The sequence below is a fragment of the Cupressus sempervirens genome, chromosome 11 (genome assembly GCF_028749045.1).
Source record: "Cupressus sempervirens isolate cs-2001-9-10 chromosome 11, ASM2874904v1, whole genome shotgun sequence".
Lineage (NCBI taxonomy): Eukaryota > Viridiplantae > Streptophyta > Pinopsida > Cupressales > Cupressaceae > Cupressus > Cupressus sempervirens.
This window is the reverse complement of record NC_143128.1, coordinates 464,696,538-464,718,299: the sequence shown is the minus strand read 5'-3', so window position 1 is coordinate 464,718,299 and position 21,762 is coordinate 464,696,538. Positions and strand designations below refer to the sequence as shown.

The window sequence follows — 21,762 nt, the reverse complement described above, 5'->3', positions numbered from 1 at the left end:
GACACCCAATGAGTTGTGTTGTAACAATATTATCGTAAATACAACTGTAGTATCGTAAATTGCATCCTAATGCATTTCTTACGTAGGAGATATTTCAACATATATGCCCTTCGACATCCATTTCCGATTATCCTAGCCCAAGTCTGCATGTATTACGCCATCCTCCTCCAAATAAGACCTATGGTCCAAATTTGGGTCTATCTTGGGTGGACTTGTTCATGCGAGTTTTGTGACCACTTCAACATGCAGGATTGGACATAGTATTACGAGATCAAACACCAAATATCAAATCCTCTCTTGAATAAGAAAGCTTAGATGCTAAACAATGTATATGATTGTGTGATCAACTAAGAAAACCTCAAGATTCCTTCTTATTGTGGACTTAACTCAATTGTAATGATGTGATATGCTAGGTGTCACTTGGTGACTTACATTGTTCATTCAATGGATATTAATTTTGCAAATGCAAATGATTTGGAAATGATGGCTCATCAACTACTTTAAACAAACAAATTGCAAACCGAATAGAAGATTTAAGAATCTAATCTAGCTCTAATGACAGAACCTAACCAGTCCTTGCTTTGCCAAATCAACTACAAAAAGGAGGCTTTCTTCTAAGGATGCATAGATGATCTTCGTATTGTCAAATGCTCATTCAAATACCCAATGATGGCACAATCCAAATGAACATCTCCAATTGAAGTTAAATGCTTGCAATTAATTCAAACCAACCTAACACTACTACTTGTAATCAACAAGTACCAAAAGGTATGAAGATTAATTTCACCACAATTAACCAACAACAATATCTTCCATTCATCTACTTCTGCTCAACATAAATGAAAATCCTACTCTAAGTGAAGAAAAGTAGAAACCATGCAATACTCCAAAAATTTGCATTCACCATGATAAAAACAATGAAGAACAAATAATTTTGGTAAAGCATTATAGCAACAATCTCACTAAGTCTCTCCCTTACAAATGATAAGGCCTTGCCTTTTATAGCTGTTCCAAGAACAATGAATGGCCAGGATCAATTCAAGACAGCCCTAATGTAACTACAAGCTACAAGCATTAAATGCTCGACCAATTACATAAAAGCACCATCTTGTGGGCCAATGAGAAAATTACATTGCTTTTGTAGATCAATGAGAAAATTGGTTAGGTAGAAGCATTAACTAGACTCCCCATGTGCACTTGGAATGATTTAATTGGATGACTTTGAACATGTGCAACTAAAGTCTTCTGATTGGTTGGAGATGAGTGGGCACCACCTCAACATGCTTATCTTGTAAACTTGATCAATTCCTTGAAAATGAAGAACCATCTCTTGATACTCAACATTATTAATTCTTCAATTGATTGTGATGGTCTATATTCCCCAATTGCTTCATCTTCATGAATCCTCTCTATCTTTTGGAAATCTTCTCATTGGAGTGGCTTGAGCGTACTTGTACTTGAAATCTTGATGTCCTACCAAAGTGATGTGTTATTTCATGTAATTTGATCATTCAATAATCTACTTGTAGACTTATTCATTTTCCTTGCACATCCTTGTTTTCGATCTTTGCCTTGGTCATGCTTTTGAACTTGCATCCTTGTTTTTGATCTTCAACCTTGAACATCATCTTGCTTGATTTCTTAATAAAAGGCTCGCCCTTTGTAACCAATTGTACTCTCCATTTTCCACTTGCAGTTTGTGCTCTTGTCATCCTCGTTGCTCTCATGCATCTTCTTCCATAGTCTCCTTGCAAAACAACAAAATTATTACATTAATTTTGTGAACTGGATATGGAAATCCTTATAAACTCTACATTTTCACCCTTAAATTACACAAACAAATAGTTGAAATCAACTTGAAAATTCCTACTTTTAGCCCAATTTAAACCATTTTAACTTGCATTTACTAGAAAATATTGCATTTGAGAAGAGATGGTTTAGTTTCAAGTTTGAGTTAACAATCTAAAGGCTGGTGGAAATTTGAGGGTTCTTGGACACAATCTGCCCCAAGCATCGTTGGATTTCAACCAGCCTACTAGAAAATATTGCATTTGAGAAGAGATGGTTTAGTTTCAAGTTTGAGTTAACAATCTAAAGGCTGGTGGAAATTTGAAGGTTCTTGGACACAATCTGCCCCAAGCATCATTGGATTTCAACCAGCCTTTTAATAGCCTTGTCCAAGGTATGTTCAGAGTCCAACCAGCCTTAGGACATGCTACCAAGGTTTCTTAACAAGTATCAAGCTTTTCCCTTCCAAAACAACCTTCTATGTTTCCAAACACTAAATTCCTCCTTGGTTGGAATGAAATAATTTTGATTGTGATTTCATCTAAATCTGAGATTTGATTATGAAGTTTTCCTATTGAAGATCTGATTTTCACACCATCTATGGAGCTTCATAATCTAATAGTTAAGCACAGAGTGGGCAATTTGAAAAGGCCTTAGAAATTTTTCAACATATTCAACTAAATATTATAGAGCCAAACTCTAACACTTTTTCTAGTATCCTTCCAGCTTGTGGAAATCTGGCATACGATTCTAATAAGCAACTCGACCAGGAGGCTAACGATGCTTGACCGGTGCAAAGGTGGGAGTTCTGGCAGCGATGAAGACTTCGGATATTCTCTCTAGCGGTTGGACTGGATGAAGCTGCCGTCGGAGTAACTGTCACTTTCGTCACCCATAGAATTGTAGGGCCCAATGTTTCTGAAGAAGAAATCGGCCTCTACCTACATTTCTCCGTGGGGTCCTTCGAGCCTTCTAGTTAGACTAACCAGGTAGTGCTCTTGTATTATTCACATTAGTTTGCCTCATTATTCAACTTCAAAATATTCCAAGATCTACTTATATCTGCAGCACCTTTATTAATTAGAATGTATGTTCTAAATTGATAAATGCAATTTCCTTTAAATTCTATTGGTCGATTGGATAAAAGGCAATGTATAAAATAGATTTATATAAAAATAAAAATAAAACAGGGAAATCTAGAACATATGTCATCGAAAGCCATCTCAAATCTCTGTTATTTATGAAACATTAAATGAAAAAAGTCCAGGGTATAAATAAGTAAATATTATTCCCAAATAAAATCTAGAAAATGGGAAGTGCTCCTGTCTGGAATAGGTCATTATTATTACTGCATTAAACATACAACTGGAGGCATTAAATAAAACTGCTTTGTATTATGAAACAGCTGTCTACGTTTCTGCATTTTGATTATGTGATTGAGAAGATCAGCGCCATTAGTGGATACAGCAGTTCGGAAGCCAAATTGAGCACTGAATCCTCCTACATAGGCTGTCGTTTTCTGTGTTCTGGTTTTAAGGGCCTCTAGTTTTGGTATTATGATTCTACTGGGTTTTCCTTAATTTTTTATTTTCATTAAGCTTCTTTGCATTGTCCGTTCAATTCTACCATGAGTGTTTTACACCAATCAGGTTTTACAGACTGCGCGATTAGGTATATTTGCAGTGATTTGGGCAATGGCCAAGGGTATTTCCATATTGTTTTCTGCGATTTATGGTACAAAAAATTAATGAACGGCTTAATGACTGGAATCCTCTTCTACTTTTCTCAAATAGAGAAAAAAAAAACAAATGGAAAGGACCTCACGCTCATGGGGATTTCCAAAAAATCTTTTAGTTTTAGTGTGCGACTCTTGGCCGATGAGGAAGCCGCACAGACACACTGAGCTTATGATGCCGGAGTAGGGCAGTGCGCTAAGATTACGGGCCATTAACTATGTAGACACAAGTCGATATAATTAGATTTCACTTTGTCCCAACAGTGGTTTCAATAAAAAGAGCAGTTTTCTCCCCTGCTCCATGTTGGCCTCCAACTCGAGACTTCTTTGTAGTATTTCAACACAACGGCCTGCTTTACAAGCCAAGCGAATGTTTCCTGTGCAAGGTTTCGTTTGATATTTTAATTGTCAAAGATTGCGTAATAAAAAATACCTAAATTTTTCCCAACATAATAGCGATATTTTCCCCTGAATCAATAACTTTAGAAATTCTCATGATGAAATAGATTTTGTAGTTGTGAATTGTTTAAAACCTTTTGATACTTATTTAAATTCACAGATTTATGAATGGCATACCCTGCAAGAAATACATTCCACAGAACTATGTCACAAATTGGCATTTTGACAAACGTCTTGCGTGTCTTCTCTATTCTCCCACACTTGGAATACATGTCTACAAGAGCACTCCCCAATTAGTCTAACTAGAAGGTTCTCACGACCCCACTGAGAAAAGTAGGTAGAGACCAATTTCTTGTTGAGAAACATTCGTCCCTACAATTCTATGGGCGACGAAAGTGACAATTACTCTAAAGGCAGCTTCATCCGGTCTAAACGCTAGAGAGAATATCCGAAGTCTTCATTGCTGCCAGAACTCCCACGGTCCCACCTTTGCACCGGTCAAGCATCGTTAGCCTCCTGGTCGAGCTGCCTATTAGAATCGTATGCCAGATTTCCAGAAGCTGGAAGGATACTAGAAAAAGTGTTAGAGTTTGGCTCTACAATATTTAGTTGCATAAGTTGAAAACATTTTAAGGCCTTTTCAAATTGCCCACTCTGTGCTTAACTATTAGATTATGAAGCTCCAATGCCATAGGGAGAGCTGTCAAATTGGTACAAGCTGGAAGAACGTCATCCACAAACCCATTCTGTAAATAGCCTGAAATCATGGCAGTCCATGACATCACATTAGAATCTGGTGTTCCCTCAAAGAGCTTAACCGCCTCACACATCCATCTGCACTGTGTAAGGCCTGAAATCATAGAAGTGTAGGTGATAATATTCCTCTCATGTTTTATTCTTCTACTTCTTTCATTCACTTTTATTTTGGTATCATTGGATTTGGAAGTACAAGACTTTAATGATTCAAGATCAACATAGGATTAAGATGAGTTAGCTTGATAGTTTCTTGGTATGATGGTTTCTGATATGGGATTAAGTTTATTACTTTCTCCTCAAAATCTGTTGACTTGTCACATGCACAATTTAGTCTCCTGACACTATTAACACCTAATTGCCAGGCATCAATGCATGAGCTGAGCATTTTAAGAATAGTTTTCATTTACAGATATATGAAATGACTAATCTGCATCTCTCATGTAGACCTGCATTTTCTTTACAAAAAGGTATGTGACTGTCACATTTTATTTGTTCTGTAATGCACTCAAATAAACTGCAGCAAAATAAGTCACAAAATCATCAATTGTGCTTTTTATTCAGGTCAATCAAATGCTGGCTTTTTATAAAAGGATTTTCTCTGCCTCTTTACCAACTAGGCATCCCAAAAATATTTTAGGAATCAAAGGCATTTCTTTATGATTTTTACATTATTTCACTTTTGTTTCAAATAGCCTCTGCAGAAGATGTCTATCAATATTTTAATGTAATCCATTACTCTCAATATATATGCTGATTACTCTGAATATGTAACTGTTCAGCAGACATTGTATATTTTTGAACTTTTTTTTAGTGCTCTATTTCACCATATACCCATATGTTCTCTGTCCCCTCTTCTTTTCACTGCTCTGTTTGACCATATACCTAAATGTTCTCTATCCCCACAATCTCTTAGTTTCTTTAATGCTAATTTTTTTTTAATAAGATCTATTAACTATGAGTTTATTATTCATTAACAATTTTATTTTATACCAAAAAATTTCATAAATATTTCTTTCTTCTTTTATAGTTTTTCATTTAATCAAAATTTTGAAAACATAAAGATATTTATTTCATTTAATAAAAAAATTCAAAACATCTTCTCATATGAAAAAATTTACGTAGTTAAAGATGTTTATATTGTGTACCTTATAGTGGGTTGATCCTGCTATGTCGTTTTCATTTTACAGTTTAAAATATATTATTATTACATTCTAGAGGTTTTAAGTTTGCAATAGCTATGTCTTCTGCAAGCCTTAACAATTTTTAAAATTCACCAGTTTGAAAATATATATATATATATATAACTTTTCGAAATATATTGAATTTTTTAAAGAAAACATACCAAGTATAAACAGCACTTAAGAAACAGACTAAGTTTCAAATTTTCTTAGATAATTTTTGGGAAACATTAATAAGCAAAAAAGACATACAAATTTAATCTTACAGATATTTTATTCTTAGAAAAGCCAAAGTTGTGAAAGATTTCAGCCTACCCAAGATGCAAAGGACTGTCTCTTCATGCACTGCACGCTCTGTTTCTCATCTCCCTCTTTGTTTTCCACAATGTACACATTACTTTTTGCAGTCAATTCCAACTTGTTTCTGCTATTACACTTAACATCTTCCAATGCACATCACGATATGATGGTTCCAACACTACTGTTTACAATCGATTCAAAACATTTAAAATGATATGCAATCCTACAAATTATTTTGGTGCTATGTTTTTAATGATATTCGAAATGTTGTGTTTGCTATTATTCTTAACATCTTTTCTTATGCACATTATGATTATGATTATGATGGTTCCACATTCTATCCATACATTATGTATTTATAGCAAGAAATGGTACCTTATTAATATGATGTCGCACACTGTATTCCTTGCTATGTACCAAACTATCCAAAACTATTATTCTCTATTTAATGTATTCCAATTTTGCTTACCTCATCTCTTCTGTTGTTCAAGTTCTGGAGCACATCAAGTAAAATTGCAACTACTTCAATTGCAAAGATCACCACCAGAATCAGGTACTCTTTACTTGTTGGTTACACATTTATCAATTACATTTAATTTTGGCAACTCTAAAGATAAGACTTGATTAACATCCCCTTGGATTTCAGTGGAAACAGTTTTTCCTGATAGACTTTCCCCTATTTACAGGTATAATGTTCCAGATCTAATCACAACCAAAATTACAAGAAATGATGCAACTGCTTCAATTGCAATATAACAAGCAAAACTAGGTACTCTTTACTTGTTCATTACACATTTATCAATTACACTTAGTTTTAAGCATTAAAAAGAAAAGACTTGATTAATGTTCCATTGGATTCAAATAGGAGCAAATTTATTCAAACAGCTAACAAATACTCAACTCCTGTTGTTCCAGCAAGAACATTAGAAGTCATTGGAAATCACGCCAATCTCCTTCCTGCTATTAATTAAATGTTTCCAGCAAATTCAACTCTTACCATCGAACATTACTGTTACTCGAATTTCGCACACGTGAAAAATTTAAGTATGAAAACAGAGAAACCGCATGAATGCCATTATTTCAATCAAGAATGTCTTTGTATTATTCATCAAAAAATATACAACTAATATTTCTAAAGTTTTAATGAAATTAAAACCTGAATATACATGTTTTCTCACACAAGCTGTGAGACTAGCTTTCATTGCAAAGAATGATCCTATACTATTCCAGTGAAAGTACATAAAGAAATGAAATGAAGTAGCATAAGGGTCATAAGGAGCCAGCCATTGCCTGGTTATGACTGGCCGTTGCATGCTTGCGTTCCGGTTCAGTCATTGCTCCAGCTCCACAAAGTCCAGGATCCTGCAATAAATAGAGAAAATGAGTTAGATCATTTTGATCTAAGCAATGCCAGCTCACCTCCCCTCAAATGCGAAAGCATTTCATTCATGTTGTACTTGCATAAAACTGGAAAAGATATCAGTAATGAAGTGCTAAAAAAAAAAATATATATATATATATATATATACAGAAGAAATGCAATGAACACAAAAAACATCATGCCATACAGCAGACAGAAACAAAGAGCTAGGCAACATGGAACTAGATCATAACACTAGTGATATGCTATTGAGGCAAAGGAAGGCTCCATAAAAGAATCGCTGAGTGAGCATGTTACAGCCAAATGCATCTCCAAGAGCTTACACAACTAGGTGGCATGGAAAGATTTTGTGGAGACAAGCTCTGGATTTCATCAAGAGAGATAAACCTTAGCAATGGTATCACCTTCAATGATGACATTGATTTGTTAGGGAGGGATGAATCTCACGAAAAGAAAGAAGCTATGAAGACCAGCAGTAACAATTCTGTTATACTTATTACTGAACTGATACATAGTCAAACAATGCTTTTAAACACAAACAGGAAAGACAAATAAAGAAATGGTAGAGGAAGTCCTAACTGATGGGAGATTTTCAGATTCCCAACTTGTGTGAAGATTTTTTTAAAACCACAGGAAAAAGTATATAATGGACAGAAGGTCGAGGCTTCTGAAATGTGTATGTAAACATTTAAAGACTGGAATGGCAGATTGTGTAGTAGTGTTTCAAATGATGTCAATCTTGACACAAGTCTTTGCTTTCTCTTCGAGTTCCAAAGACATGCTCTGTGGTATTGAAACAATGCCCCAAGAATATGAGGGATCAAAGAATATACATTGTTCGCTGCCATCATTGTCTATTTCTGATTCTAATGAGGAACCATTTTCTCACTCTGACTCAGCTTCATGTTTTGACTACTATTATGGTAAGAAAGATGCTACATCTACATGGGGTGATTGAGATGCCAGATCCTCTAGTACAAAGATTCATCTTTGAGCTTTTTGTTGAAACTGATGACATTCTTGTCGCACATAAAGTTCAAATGTGGGGAATGAATGACCCTATTTCTTATATTTTATCAGAAGGGTAATCTGTTACCAAATTGGAAATATATGAAGCTATATTTAAAATACATGGAAGGGCAAATATCCAAGCAATTTAAGAAGCTTCTGAATCTGGTGTAAAACGGTTTGCATACATATCTGCCGCCGATTTATGGCATTGTAAGGACCTGACGGCTATGCTGATCAAGATAACTTTGGGCGTCTGAATGTTTGAGATGTAATGTTCCAGTGGTAGCTTCCAAAACCGGTTATCGCAATGGTTGCAGGATATGCAGTTGGTGGTGGGCATATTTTGCACATGGTCTGCAATTTAACAGTTGCAGCAAATAATGCTTTTTATGGTCAAACTGGTCCCAAGGTAGGAAGCTTTGATGCTGGTTATGGATGTATTGCAATGGCTCATTTGGTTGGGCCTAAAAGAACTCAAGAGATGTGGTTTCTCTGCCGATTTTATAATGCAAAGATAGCAATGGAAATGGGCTTAGTCAACGTTGTCCCGCTGAAAAAAACTTGGAACAGGAAACAACAAAGTGGTGAGCCATTAAAACAATGAAGTTTTCAAAACCCGAACAGCAAAATGATAAAAGCTTCAAAAAACGAGCTTCATATTTACAGCACATGTTGACAGCATATATTTCAATGTGAAAAAAGTGAAAAATACTTTCAAGATGCATTCATGGCAGCTATTTAAAACCAGCAAGCAAACCCTTGATATTATGTTCCAGCAAATAATATTAATGGCAGCTTCCAAATAGCAAGAGAATGTGGAGAGTGATCAACAAAATCTTCCATGGCGGCATTAAAAGATTACCAACAGCAAGAAAACTAACAAATTCATATTTCCAGCAAGATTCAGCAAGTTTTCCTCATGAGCAAATCATCTTCAAATTTCCAGCAAATATGAAAGAGCATCAAGAAATACTTCATTACTTCAAGTAATTGTCTTACCATGCTTCTGGCAAGACACAATGGCAGTCAACAGAACTTCCCCATGAAATTATAAGAAAACTATTCGGGTTTTGTAAGTATACATACAGCAAATAATCTTTCATGGCGACATGAATAGAAGATCCAGCAAAAGATACCAGTAAAACATACCTTTAGGCAGTGGCTCGATCATGGAATGAAAGCAAAAAACTCAAAACCTCACCTCTTCACCGCAGATCCAGATCCTTCTTAATGTGGAAATGCAAAATGAGGAGAAGTTAGGGTATTCACACCATATAACATGCCTTTTCCATATTTCATATTCTTTGAAATCCGCCAGTGGGGGTCTTTTATGGGATTTGTTCCCTTTAAACTTTATGTTTATATTGTGTCATGATGAGGGATTTTAAGCTTTGGTTAATCCTTTCTTTTTGCATAAATTTATATTTGTTAAGAAAATTATTGAAGTGATATAGTTATAAGTCACTTAATTTTTTTTCTATTTTAATGCAAAATGAAGGAGTCAATGAAAACAGTAAGAGTCTTTTTAGGAAGGAATCTAGGGTCGAATTTGAACTTATTATGGCAATTGAAGAGCCTTTATTGGCTGTTGGAGATCTTTTGGGGTAGTTTTATGTGACTCATTGGGTTCTTTATGGGTTAGTAAAGTCTTAAGAGTTATGAAACTTCATTTTTGGAAGTTTCTGAGCCCTGATTTTTAGGCTTTCTTTCTGCATTCAACCCAAGTGTTGGTTTTATACTTAATGAGTTTTGCAACTCATTTTTTAGAGGAGTTCTGATTATGCAGAGAAGTGGATGTGACTTCTATTTTGAGTCCTTATTCTTTTTGGCAAAATTTGTAATTCATCTTGGGAAATTCAATGCAGGTGACAAAATTGTGGTCATGTTATTTTGGTGTTACTTGTTAAGCCTTCTTTCTTCCTACAGTTCTGTGTGTGTATCAAAATGATTTGATGAAGTAATTTTTGAGCTTTTATTGTTCCTTATTAGTTTGTCACATTTCAGCACCTGAGTGTAGGAAAGTAAGTCTACCTGCAGGTTGTAGTTTGTGTTTTAAAACCTTATTACAAATTATTTATGTAGGTCTTACAGAAAGATGTGTTTTTTTGCATGTACTCCAAGTAGCTGTCTGATCCTTCTTTGTTAAGTGTGTTTAAGTTTTCCATATCATTTTGGTGTATCACCATCTCCTAGTTTAGGTTGTAGGCTTAGGTTCATTTTCAGCAATTTCTTCCCTTTTCCCTGAAGTTTAGATTAGGATCTTGGAAATATCACTAAATATCCAATAGGAACCGGCCTAGAATCCGGAGGTCTCATTTCATTTGCATTTCCCACAAAGTGAAGTGATTCCCATGTTAAGTCAGGATTATTGAACTTTTTCAGTTCAGTACTGGGTACAAATTCTGGTACTTAATGTCAGCCGACTGGATTGTCGTCGGTGTTTCTGTAGCCGACGGAGTGATTGTCGTCGGTGTTTCTATAGCCGACGAAGTGATTGTCGTCGGTGTTTCTGTATTCTATAGCCGACGGGTAAATAGTTTGTAGCGGACATAATGTTTGTGGCCGACGGACTCCTTCGAGAAGGTTCGGCGGTAATATTTATACCCCGTCAAGGATCATTGTAAAGCATCTGGATATCTAATAATTTAATGTCTGGCATATGCAAATAATCTAAAGAGTTCTGCTGTTCATGTCCATTATTTGTATGCATTTCTTAATTAACCTATGCAGTAAACATTTGGCGCCGTTGCCTTATGAACCTGGAAGGTGGGAGGAATGAAGATTAATGCCAAATTAGCTTAACAAGGATCGAAATAAGGCCAAGGGAAAAGATGGAATCTGTACTGTGCAAGAGAATTTGATTCTGGCACAGCAAGCCAAACGCCGACGGAGATTTCAGAAGATTGCTAACAGAAACCGGAGCACGAAAGAATTGTTGGAGGAAACTCGGCAGCGGGTGGAATGGGTGGAAGAAGCATGGGAGGAGTTTTTGAATTTGTGTTCGCCGAGGGAAGAGAATCCAGAAGGAAGAGCATCGACTCGCACGGCTCGAAGTGCCGACGAAGCAAGAGCGTGGAGTGAACTCTTCGTCTGGGATATACTTCCGCAAGGGACAACTTCAGATCACTAAGGTTCGCAGCTGTTGAGTCTGACGATGTGGGAAAATAGTCCGCTGGTGTGGGAGAACAGTCCGTCGATGTGGAAGACCAGTCTATCGGTGTGGGAAACCAGTCTACCGATGTGGGAGAACAGTCCGCCGGTGTGGGAGTGCAGTCCGCTGGTGTGGGAGACTAGTCCGCCGGTGTGGGAGTGCAGACCGTCGATGTGGGAGTTAAGAGTGCCAGTGTTGCAGGACCGAGCAACGCCTGTTTACAGAAACCAATCATGATGGCGGGACCAAAAGAGAAACTGCCGAAGTTCAATGGTGATGGTACGGTTGATCACATTCGACATTGCAAAACATGTGAAACGATCTGGAAAGCAAATGGGATAACTGATGAAGACGACTGGATGAGGCAATTTCCGACCACCCTACTAGGCGTAGCAATTGATTGGTTTACTGATACAGATCCACAAAAGCTAAATAGTTGGGATAACATTAAAAAAGAGTTTCTGGCAGAATTTAAACTGTTGCGGGATGATAATGAAATTGTAGCAGAGATCTTCAATACTAAGTAGGGGAAGAACGAAACCGTCCGTGTTTACGCTAGGAAATTGAAAGATTTGATAAATAAAATGGAAAGTAAGCCAGCAGACGAACTTCAAAAAAGATGGTTCGTGGAAGGCCTACGCTCGAAGTTGGAAAAGAAAATGAAAATTGTGCCGCCGTCGTCATACACGGAAGCTTATAACAGAGCATTGGACCTTGAAAGTGAGCAGAAAACAAAGAAGAAGAACACTAGCTCATCTGATTCTGATGACGACGAGCCTACCGGAGAAGATAGCAACGACGATGAAGGCAGTAGCAAGAAGGTTCGCGCCTTACAGAAGGACATGATCCGCATGATGAAGGAGTTTAAAAACATGCAAAAGGAGCCAAAAGGTAGTGAGCTGTGGTGCACAGAGTGTAAGACCAACAGTCACACTAAAGGATCCTGTCCAAAGAACCAATTATGTGACATTTGTCAGATCATGGGCCACTTGACAAAGGAATACCCCTTTAACATGAAAACCAGAGGATCTCTGCAAGTGCTTCTTACACAAGCAGCTTCCACGTCAGGAGGGAATGGAAATGCAAACATTGATGGTGCCACTTCGGGTGGGTACAGGAATAATAGTAGAGGGCAAAATAACAACAATGCAAACAATAACAATAATAATGGTAACCGAAATCGAATCCAGTATGATGCAAGCGGACGACCGATTGTTCAATGCCGAGCATGTAATTTGTGGGGTCATTTTGCGCGGGACTGTACAACGGCAAACACACCGAAATTATTATGCAGATGGTGCGGACCCGGCATCGTCCGCAGAGACATCTCAGTTAAAAGACATCATCGGCACCATGGCAAGGAACTACGCGGAACAAAACATCGTACGACAGATCTTACAAACGAAGGTACCGGTCAAGATAAGTGACCTTCTCACAATGCCCCAGTTACGAACAGCCATTCTGAATCATACACCATTTTCGAAAGCAATGGAGGACACAAGAAGGGACAGTAGGGAAGTGACGACAACAGACCCAATGCTGTTGGCACTTACATTCGGACGGCATCCGACAGTTGTCGAGATGGGGATCCTCGGACATGTTCTCACATACACGATAGTCGACGGAGGGTCTGGCGTAAACGTCTTACCGGAGGAGACCTGGAAGAAGTTGGGAAAGCCAACATTGTGGCCACCTACATTCTAGTTGCTCACGGTAGACCAGCACGGGATCAAACCGTTGGGAACCTTGAGGGGGCAACCGGTAACTATTAGAACGCAACCATTTTTATTGGACTTTGTGGTCATTCCATTGAGAAGAAAAGGATATGATGCTATTCTGGGACGTAATTGGTTGGTGCAAGCAAAAGTAAAACATGATTGGAAATGTAATACCCTATCAATGGAACGCGGAGGCAAAAGATTCATAATTGACCTGCACACACAAATGGTAGGTGAGGAGGCAACATCGTCAAACTCAGAAGGTGAAGGTGACAGTGACGACGAAGGAAATGACAACAAAGGAAAGAGGAGAATGAAACCAGACAAAGGAGTATTGACACTAGGAGGATCGAATGACAATGACCTAGACTCAGTGAATGGCCTTCTCCACTGGCAGATAGAAGACTACGAATTGTTTTCGAGTTGCAATATGTTAAAGATCGACGAAGGTGACAAAACAAGGGAAAATGAATATAGAGAAGTGGAAGGAGGAAAGGCAGAAGCTGAGGAGAAGAACATCCAGTCCAAACCCAGAAGAAAGAAAGATCCCACCATCCAATACGTGGTGAACAGACTGCACAGAAAGAAAAGAATGCAAGGGTGCCGACGGCAAAGAAATAATCTAGATACATGACGACCACAGGCACAGTGGGTGACAGAGGTGACACAAAACAGACATAAGGCGTGGCATGACAAACTCAACAGGTTTCAGCCGGGGCAGTTGGTACTCAAGTACGACGGTTGAAATGAAATCAAACAAGAAAGGTTTAAGGCAAGATGGGTTGGACCATATCAGATCCGGGAGGTCGGCGACAATCGAGTGATAAAGTTAGGGACGTTGGACAGGCAAGAGGTACCTCACGGAGTCAACGGATCCTACCATGCCAGGAAGATGCCGTCGCCGTCACCGTCGCAGAATAATCTGATGGTTCCTTCGTCATCATTGCAGAATGGCGAGGTCAGGAGGCAAAATTTTTTAAAAAAAGAAGTAGAGTAAGTCCTGCGGACTGTGTTCCCGCGGGCAGCTGTCTGCGGATGGTGTCCCGCGGGTAGCTTGTCCGCAGACACTATGTCCCGCGGGCAGGCTGTCCGCGGAAGCAACCCAATGAACTCCTCTTCCCACAGGGTTGTCTCAAAGGCTGCGGAGTTTCTGGTCGCGGAGATTCCTTTTTTCTAAATTAATTTCATCTTTCCTAACTGGTCTATGCCAATTCGGGTTCGGAGGTTAAAAAGCTGATTGAAGACACCCATACCACTGGCACTGGTTGAGCACTAACGAGCGCACCAGCGATTGCAAAGAGAATGAGACGGTGAAGTGATCGCATCTACTAATTGGTAGAGGCAACCGTATGGTAGACGGTGATGATATGGACGGCAAATTGGTGAGATTGGGTGTCTAGTGGGCAGTTCCGTGGATCACTATCTTGCGGACTGGGTGTCCCGCAGACCCCTGTCCCACGGACAGTGTGTTCCGCGGGCTGATCCGCGGACATCCTTCCGTGGGCAATGTCTTTCCACGGGAAGTTTTTTATTAAGCCGCGCATTCATTTCCGCGAGTGTTTTTAATTTCTACGGCATTGCACTCCATCTTCGGCGAAAGTGTTAGACTTCGGCAGTGTTTTTCCACGAGATAGTGTTGTTATTTTAATGCCATGAGTTGTTCATTCCCGCGGTTGAGGAAAGAAGAGACGGCTTCATCGAAGGCAATGATAGTTGTTTTCATTTGTTGGGTTCATGTCAGGCATAGGAATTTTACAAAAAAAAAAAAAAAACGACTACAAATTTAAATTGTTCGAAATTAGTAACAGATGATGCCAAAGGGAAGGGAAATCAGTGGTTGCCAGAAGGAGAATGGAATCAGAAGAAATTGATAGAAATGGTGTGTTTTATGGACTTTTCTGTAGGTTTCGGAGTGCTAATTTGTTCTTGGCGACAAGGGGCGCTGCCCCTCGACCCCGCCGGGGGCATTGCCCCCTAGACCCCCAGTCGTTGCAAATATCAGTCGTGGGAGTTTGACCAGTTGAGAAGACTTGAAGCTACTGCAAGCATGGAGTGTTTGTGTACCAGAGGCACTGGGAGTAGGTGTTGGCCGAAAGGCTGTCTTGGTGGATGCATAGAGAGCTTAGGAGGAGTGGGTCATCCAAGAGGCAGTACAACGACACTTAGCTCAGTGGACCCAGTGTTGGAAGTAGAGAAAGCAGCACAGGTGGCTATCAAGGTCAACTTGAGGAGACAGTATTATGTTAGCAGAGGCTACAGATGTACCGGGATGAATGTGGAAGTGATGTGACAAAAGCAGATTTTTCTTGTTGTAGTCACTCTATTAATATATTTTGTTTGTTAATTTGTCTCAGATATTTTGTTAGTTGTCAAGAGAACTTTTCTTTTTGGGGGGGATGGTGTCAGCCGACTGGATTGTCGTCAGTGTTTCTATAGCCGACGGAGTGATTGTCGTCGGTGTTTCTATATTCTGTAGCCGACGAGTAAATAGTTTGTAGCGGACATAATGTTTGTGGCCGACGAACTCCTTCGGGAAGGTTCGGCGGTAATATTTATACCTCGTCAGAGATCATTGTAAAGCATCTGGATATCTGATAATGTAATGTCTGGCATATGCAAATAATCTAAAGAGTTTTGTTGTTCGTGTCCATTATCTGTATGCATTTCTTAATTAACCTATGCGGTAAACACTTAACAATTACATTCAACCAGGTATGCTTGTTTTTCATTTTTCCTAAATCTTAATTTCTGACAAAAAAAAGTTTTACTTCATATTTATAGACTTTAAATTCCAATTGCAAACTGAGTTCAAACTATAATGTTTTCTCTTTAGGTATTGGCAATGGTTACATCTCCGTATTATATCCCCAAACAACCCAGCTACATTACAAGAAAACTCAGATGCTCGCAGCAAAATGATGCATTGGAAAAAAAATCTAGAATTCAGCAACATCAACTCCAATTTCCTTCAAAGCAGGTAAAACACATTGTTCTACATACAAACATTTCACTATAGAGACATTGTTTAACAAAGTTTTTAGACCACACTACTCTTTCAGTAATGTAAAATACTTTCCAAAGTACAAATGATTAAAAGGAAGGTTGTTTTCAGCCAACTAAGTGAGCCAAATGTTTCTAAATCTTTATGTAACGTCTACATTGTGCTTAACTCCACCAGCATTTTCTTCAGTGTAACCAAACAATATTGTAACAATTCACAACCTTCCAGTGGGAAAGATCACGTTGCTATAGTTAGTAAAATAATATTTGTGGGAAAGATGTGAATTGGACATTCACTCAATGCCATGCTATGCTTACTTAACTTTACACAGTCTTCCTTCAAAAATTACAGGTACATTGATTTTCCTAAACTATGGTTTTATTCAAAGAAAAGTTTGAATACAAAATTGATTTTCCTAAACTATCATTTAGGCGAGCATACTTGATGAATATAATGAATGCATTAGATCCAAATATTTTGTCCCCAACCACAAACCGACGCTCAATCCTATGCAAATCTGCATACTTTTTCTGTCTATCATGTGCTGTAGTAAGATGTTCCCTGATTCGTCTCATTTGCTGTTCTAGATCTTGGAGCATGTCAGGCCCTAGGAGAATTCTGTCTTCTAGATTATCCCAACTCAAAGGTGTTCTACAAGGTCTTCCATATAAAGCTTGAAAAGGGGACATACCTATAGAGCTGTGATAACCGTTATTATAAGCAAACTCAACTAAGTACAAGAATTCTTCCCATTTGTTCTGTCTATCCATGACGTACATCCTAAGCATGTCTTCAAGAATCTGATTTACACGCTCAGTTTGTCCGTCAGTCTCAGGATGATATGCAGAACTGAAATTCAGTTGAGTACCAAGTTCACGTTGCATAGACCTCCAAAGTGATGATGTGAAAACTGGGTCCCTATCTGATATGATCTTCTTTGGAATCTCATGCAGTCTTACAACCTGTTCCATAAAAATTCGTGCTACAGATGCAACATTATAAGAAGATCTTACAGGTATAAAATATGCAACTTTGGTTAACCTGTCAACAACAACCATGATTGAATCATGTCGTCTAGCTATTAATGGTAATCCCACTATTAAATCAATGGAGATGGTATCCCATTTCCATTCAGGTACACTGTGCGACTGAAGTAAACCAGCAGGATGCTGATGTTCAGCTTTCACCCTTTGACATTCTAGACATCTAGCCACAAAATCTGCAATATCTCTCTTCATACCTGGCCAATAATAATGTTTTTTAAGATCAGCATTCATTTTCTTAACACCAGGATGTGCTGAATAGGGCGCTTTATGAGCTTCAAACATAACCAAATTTTGTAACTCTCCAACTACAGGAATGTAGATTCTATCTCTGAAGATTAATAATCCATCAGAGTTGATAGAGTATCCTTCGTAACTACCCTCCAAAGTGCTACCACTTTTAACTATAGATTTGACATCTAAAAACCAAGGATCAGCAATCAAATTTTGCAATATTCTTTCCTTCAAATCAACTGTGAGAGTTAAAGAAGCGAGTTCATGATGTCATTGGCTAAGTGCATCAGCCACCTTATTCTCTTTACCCTGCACATATTTTACTTCAAAATTATATTCACACAAAAATTCCATCCATCTGTGTTGTTGTGCATTTAGAGTGGGTTGTGTAAATATATATTGGAGACTTCTGTGATCAGTATGTAAATCAAAATGCTGTCCAAGGAGAAAATGTTGCCATTTAGTCAATGCATGCATTATTGCTGCCAGTTCTAAATTGTGAGTAGGATAATTAATCTCATGATCCTTGAGTTTCCTAGACTCGTAAGCAATAACCCTGCCTTCCTGCATTAAAACTACTCCCAGCTCATCTAAAGAAGCATCTATGCAAACCACAAATTCTTTACCGGAATCAGGCACAACTAACACAGGTGCACTAGTCAAACATTCTTTAAGATGTTGAAAAGCTTCTTCACATTTTTTCGACCAAATAAACCTCTTACCTTTTTTCTGAAGAGAGGTAATAGGATCAGCTATTTTCGAGAAATTAGCTACAAATCTTCTATAGTAACTGGCTAAACCCATAAAACTTCTTACTTCAGACACATTTGTAGGTGCAAGCCACTCTACAATTGCTCTAATTTTAGCTGGATCAACAACTATTCCATCACTTGTTATAATGTGTCCAAGATAACTTATATTTGTTTTGAAAAATTCACACTTTTCGGGATTAGCATACAGCTTATTCTTTTGGAGACATTCAAAAACTTGTTTCAGATGTTGTTCATGCTCCTCCAAGGAGTTAGAAAAAACCAGAATATCATCCAAAAAGACAATTACAAATATATCTAGGAAAGTTCTAAAAACTCCCTGCATCAGACTCATAAAAACTGATGGTGCATTTGTTAAACCAAAAGGTACAATAGTGAATTCGTAATGCCCATACCTAGTACGAAATGTTGTTTTATGGATATTAGCTTCTTGAATTCTTAGCTGATGGTAACCAGATTTAAGAGTAATTTTAGAAAATACTTTAGCACCCTTCACTTGATCAAATAAATCATCAATTCTAGGCAGTGGATACCTATTCTTGATAGTAACCTAATTTAACTGTCTGTAATCAATACACAATCTAAGTGATCCATCTTTCTTCTTAACGAAGATAACAGGTGCAACCCAAGGAGAGACACTAGGTCTAATCAGTCCCTTCTCAAGAAGTTCTTCAAGTTGAACCTTAAGTTCCACCAATTCTTGTGCTGTCATGCGGTAAGGAGTTTTAGAGATTGGTTCAGTTCCTGGAATAAGATCAATCCTAAAGTCTATTTCTCTCTTGGGAGGAATACTTGGAATCTCCATTACAAAAACATCATAAAATTCCTTCAGCAAAGGATGGTCTAAATTGGTTTGATTTTCCATAGGTTCAGAAAAATCATTAACCGAAACAACAAACAGTTTGCAGCCTTTCTGCATACACCTAAGGAGTTGTTTGGCAGATAAAGACCTAATAGAGATAGGCCTCTTAACCCCTATTATGAATTTGTTTGCTCCATTATCGTCAATGCATCTAATAACCTTTTTATAACAATCAACAACAGCCTGATGCTATTCCAACCAATCCATTCCTAAAACAATGTCGTAGGTTCCTAAGGGAATAACTCTGAGGTTAACTATAGTGGTAAAAGCCTTAAGTTGTAATTCACAACCTACAACAAACAATCCAGCGTCTACCTTAGACCCAGAAGCTAACTCAACTTGCCATACCAACTCAGCCTTTCTCATAGGAATATCACAAAGATTAACCAAATTGGTAGAAATGAAAGAATCAGTGGCACCTGAGTCAAATAAAATGGAAATTTTCGTACCTTGAAAATTACCTTTGGTCTCAATCACCGTGTTCTGATGTTCTGCTTGATTATGGTCCACAGTAGCAAATATACGGTGGTTCCTTCCTAAATCACCAACAGTAGCTTCAGAAACCGATGCTTTAGACCTGCCCTGATTATTGCCCGAAGAGGGCAATTCCATTGTAGATGACCCAAATGCCCACTATGCCAACATTCTGCTCCTCTTTTGGTGCTCTTATCCTGTGAGGAAGTTGCTTGTGGCGGTGCAAAACTCTGCTTCACACTTTCAGCAGGCTTAAAAGATTTAGGTAAATCAGGGACCTTAAAACTCTTGTTTGATTTGGCAAATTTAGTAAATTTCCTCTTCTGAGATTTACTAACAAAGCTACTAGGTGCTGCCTTAGAATCATCCTTGAAAGGTTTTTGACTCTCATTACTGCTAGGAACTGGTGGTTTAGCAGTGCTTTTGATAGAATAACCAAATTTCATTTCAGTAAGTTTAGCCTGATCAGCAGCTTCTTTAACAGTTTTTGGTTTGAAGATTCTCACTTCCTCACCAATCCTAGGATTTAATCCTCTGATAAAATGTTGCACCAAAGGTCTATCACCTTCATTCCAACCAGAATACTTCTTTAACTGAAAGAACTGTCTTTCATACATTTCCACTGAAGAATTACCTTATGCAATGTTAAAGAATTCCTCAGACCTAGATTGCTGCCAATACTCAAACATGAACCTTTCCCGAAATCTCTCTAAGAACAATTCACAAGTGACTTGAGAAATATGAATTCCAAGGTGTTCTAATTCCATTTTCCATCATATAGATGCAAAAGACCTTAACTGCATTGCAGTCCAGCGAACTTTCACATTAGTATGATAATCATGCAGAATAAAACATCTTTCAATGTTTATAAGCCAAGCTTCTGCTTCATTACCAGCGTCTGTTCCATTAAAATATGGACCTTTAAGCTTAGATAGGTCTTTAAGTTGAGTCCTGATAACAAGATTTTCTACTATAACCTGATTATTGGGAATCTGCAAATTTTGAGCATTTGCTCCCCCACCAGGAATATTATTCCTAGCTTCAATCCCATCCAATTGTTCAAGAATCTGCTGAAGAATTTCAGCTTGAAATCCCCCTTGCTCTTCAACATGAGGAATTTCGTCATCAAGCATCTCTTGACGAGCCTGACCTCGACCTCGGCCACGACCGCGGCCTCTACGACCTCCTCTACCTCTGCCTACATCGGCTTCAGCATTAGGGATACCTCGTCCCCGTGTTCCTCATGTAATAGGAGGCATACTAAAATTCTTATAATAAAAGAAATAATTAAAATCTTCCTAGTAAGCATAATGAAACCCTATTTCAAAACATCGAGTCCCAATTGTTTAAACCTGGCTCTGATACCAAATGTAACAACTTAATCATAACCAAAAGAAAAGACACAGTAATAAAATAATAATACCATACAAAGATACAAAGATAAAACCCATACAATTTTTTTTAACTTCATATCATATTACCATAACAAAATAGCTTTGACACCCTGGTACTGAAATGAACTACAACAACATTAAATCATTACTGATCATTACATCTGAGTATATAAAATATACCCTTATTTTAAATACAATCAATAATACAAAACTTTTAGGTTGACACTGATTATAATTCAGATTCTGAGTTGTTTGTAACCATAATTCAAACTACAATCAGCCTTCAATGATAAGGCAGAATTTCCTACTTCCAAGTCCATAAACAAATCCTATATCGGACCTGAAATCAAAACAAACAACACAACCGAAAAACACAAACAAGGTTTAGTAACACTAAATAAGCTGATGAGTTCTTCAGTAAACCTGCATATTAGATAATATAACAGCATGAAATACACGTATCCAAATAAAGGATTATCAGAAAGTTCTATTTTTCTTTTCACAACCAGACTTATAGCAAGTACATAATTTCTTACAAACAGATATACAAAAATAAACTCACACAGA

The 21,762-nt window shown here is 37.9% G+C and overlaps 2 long non-coding RNA genes across 3 annotated transcripts in view; one reads left to right on the top strand and one right to left on the bottom strand.

Annotated features, from left to right (window-relative positions):
- The window catches only part of LOC149530393 (uncharacterized), a 35,664-nt gene continuing 13,902 nt past the window's right edge, over window positions 1-21,762 (top strand). The window contains exons 1-4 of one of the 2 annotated variants that reach the window (XR_016359076.1): window positions 1-2,777; window positions 6,648-6,709; window positions 6,843-6,925; window positions 16,251-16,394. This is a non-coding gene — a long non-coding RNA (uncharacterized LOC149530393). The remainder of the gene's footprint in view (window positions 2,778-6,647; window positions 6,710-6,842; window positions 6,926-16,250; window positions 16,395-21,762) is intronic. The other variant, XR_016359077.1, reaches the window with a different exon arrangement.
- The window catches only part of LOC149530391 (uncharacterized), a 55,603-nt gene continuing 41,072 nt past the window's right edge, over window positions 7,232-21,762 (bottom strand). The window contains exon 2 of the long non-coding RNA XR_016359078.1: window positions 7,232-7,518. This is a non-coding gene — a long non-coding RNA (uncharacterized LOC149530391). The remainder of the gene's footprint in view (window positions 7,519-21,762) is intronic.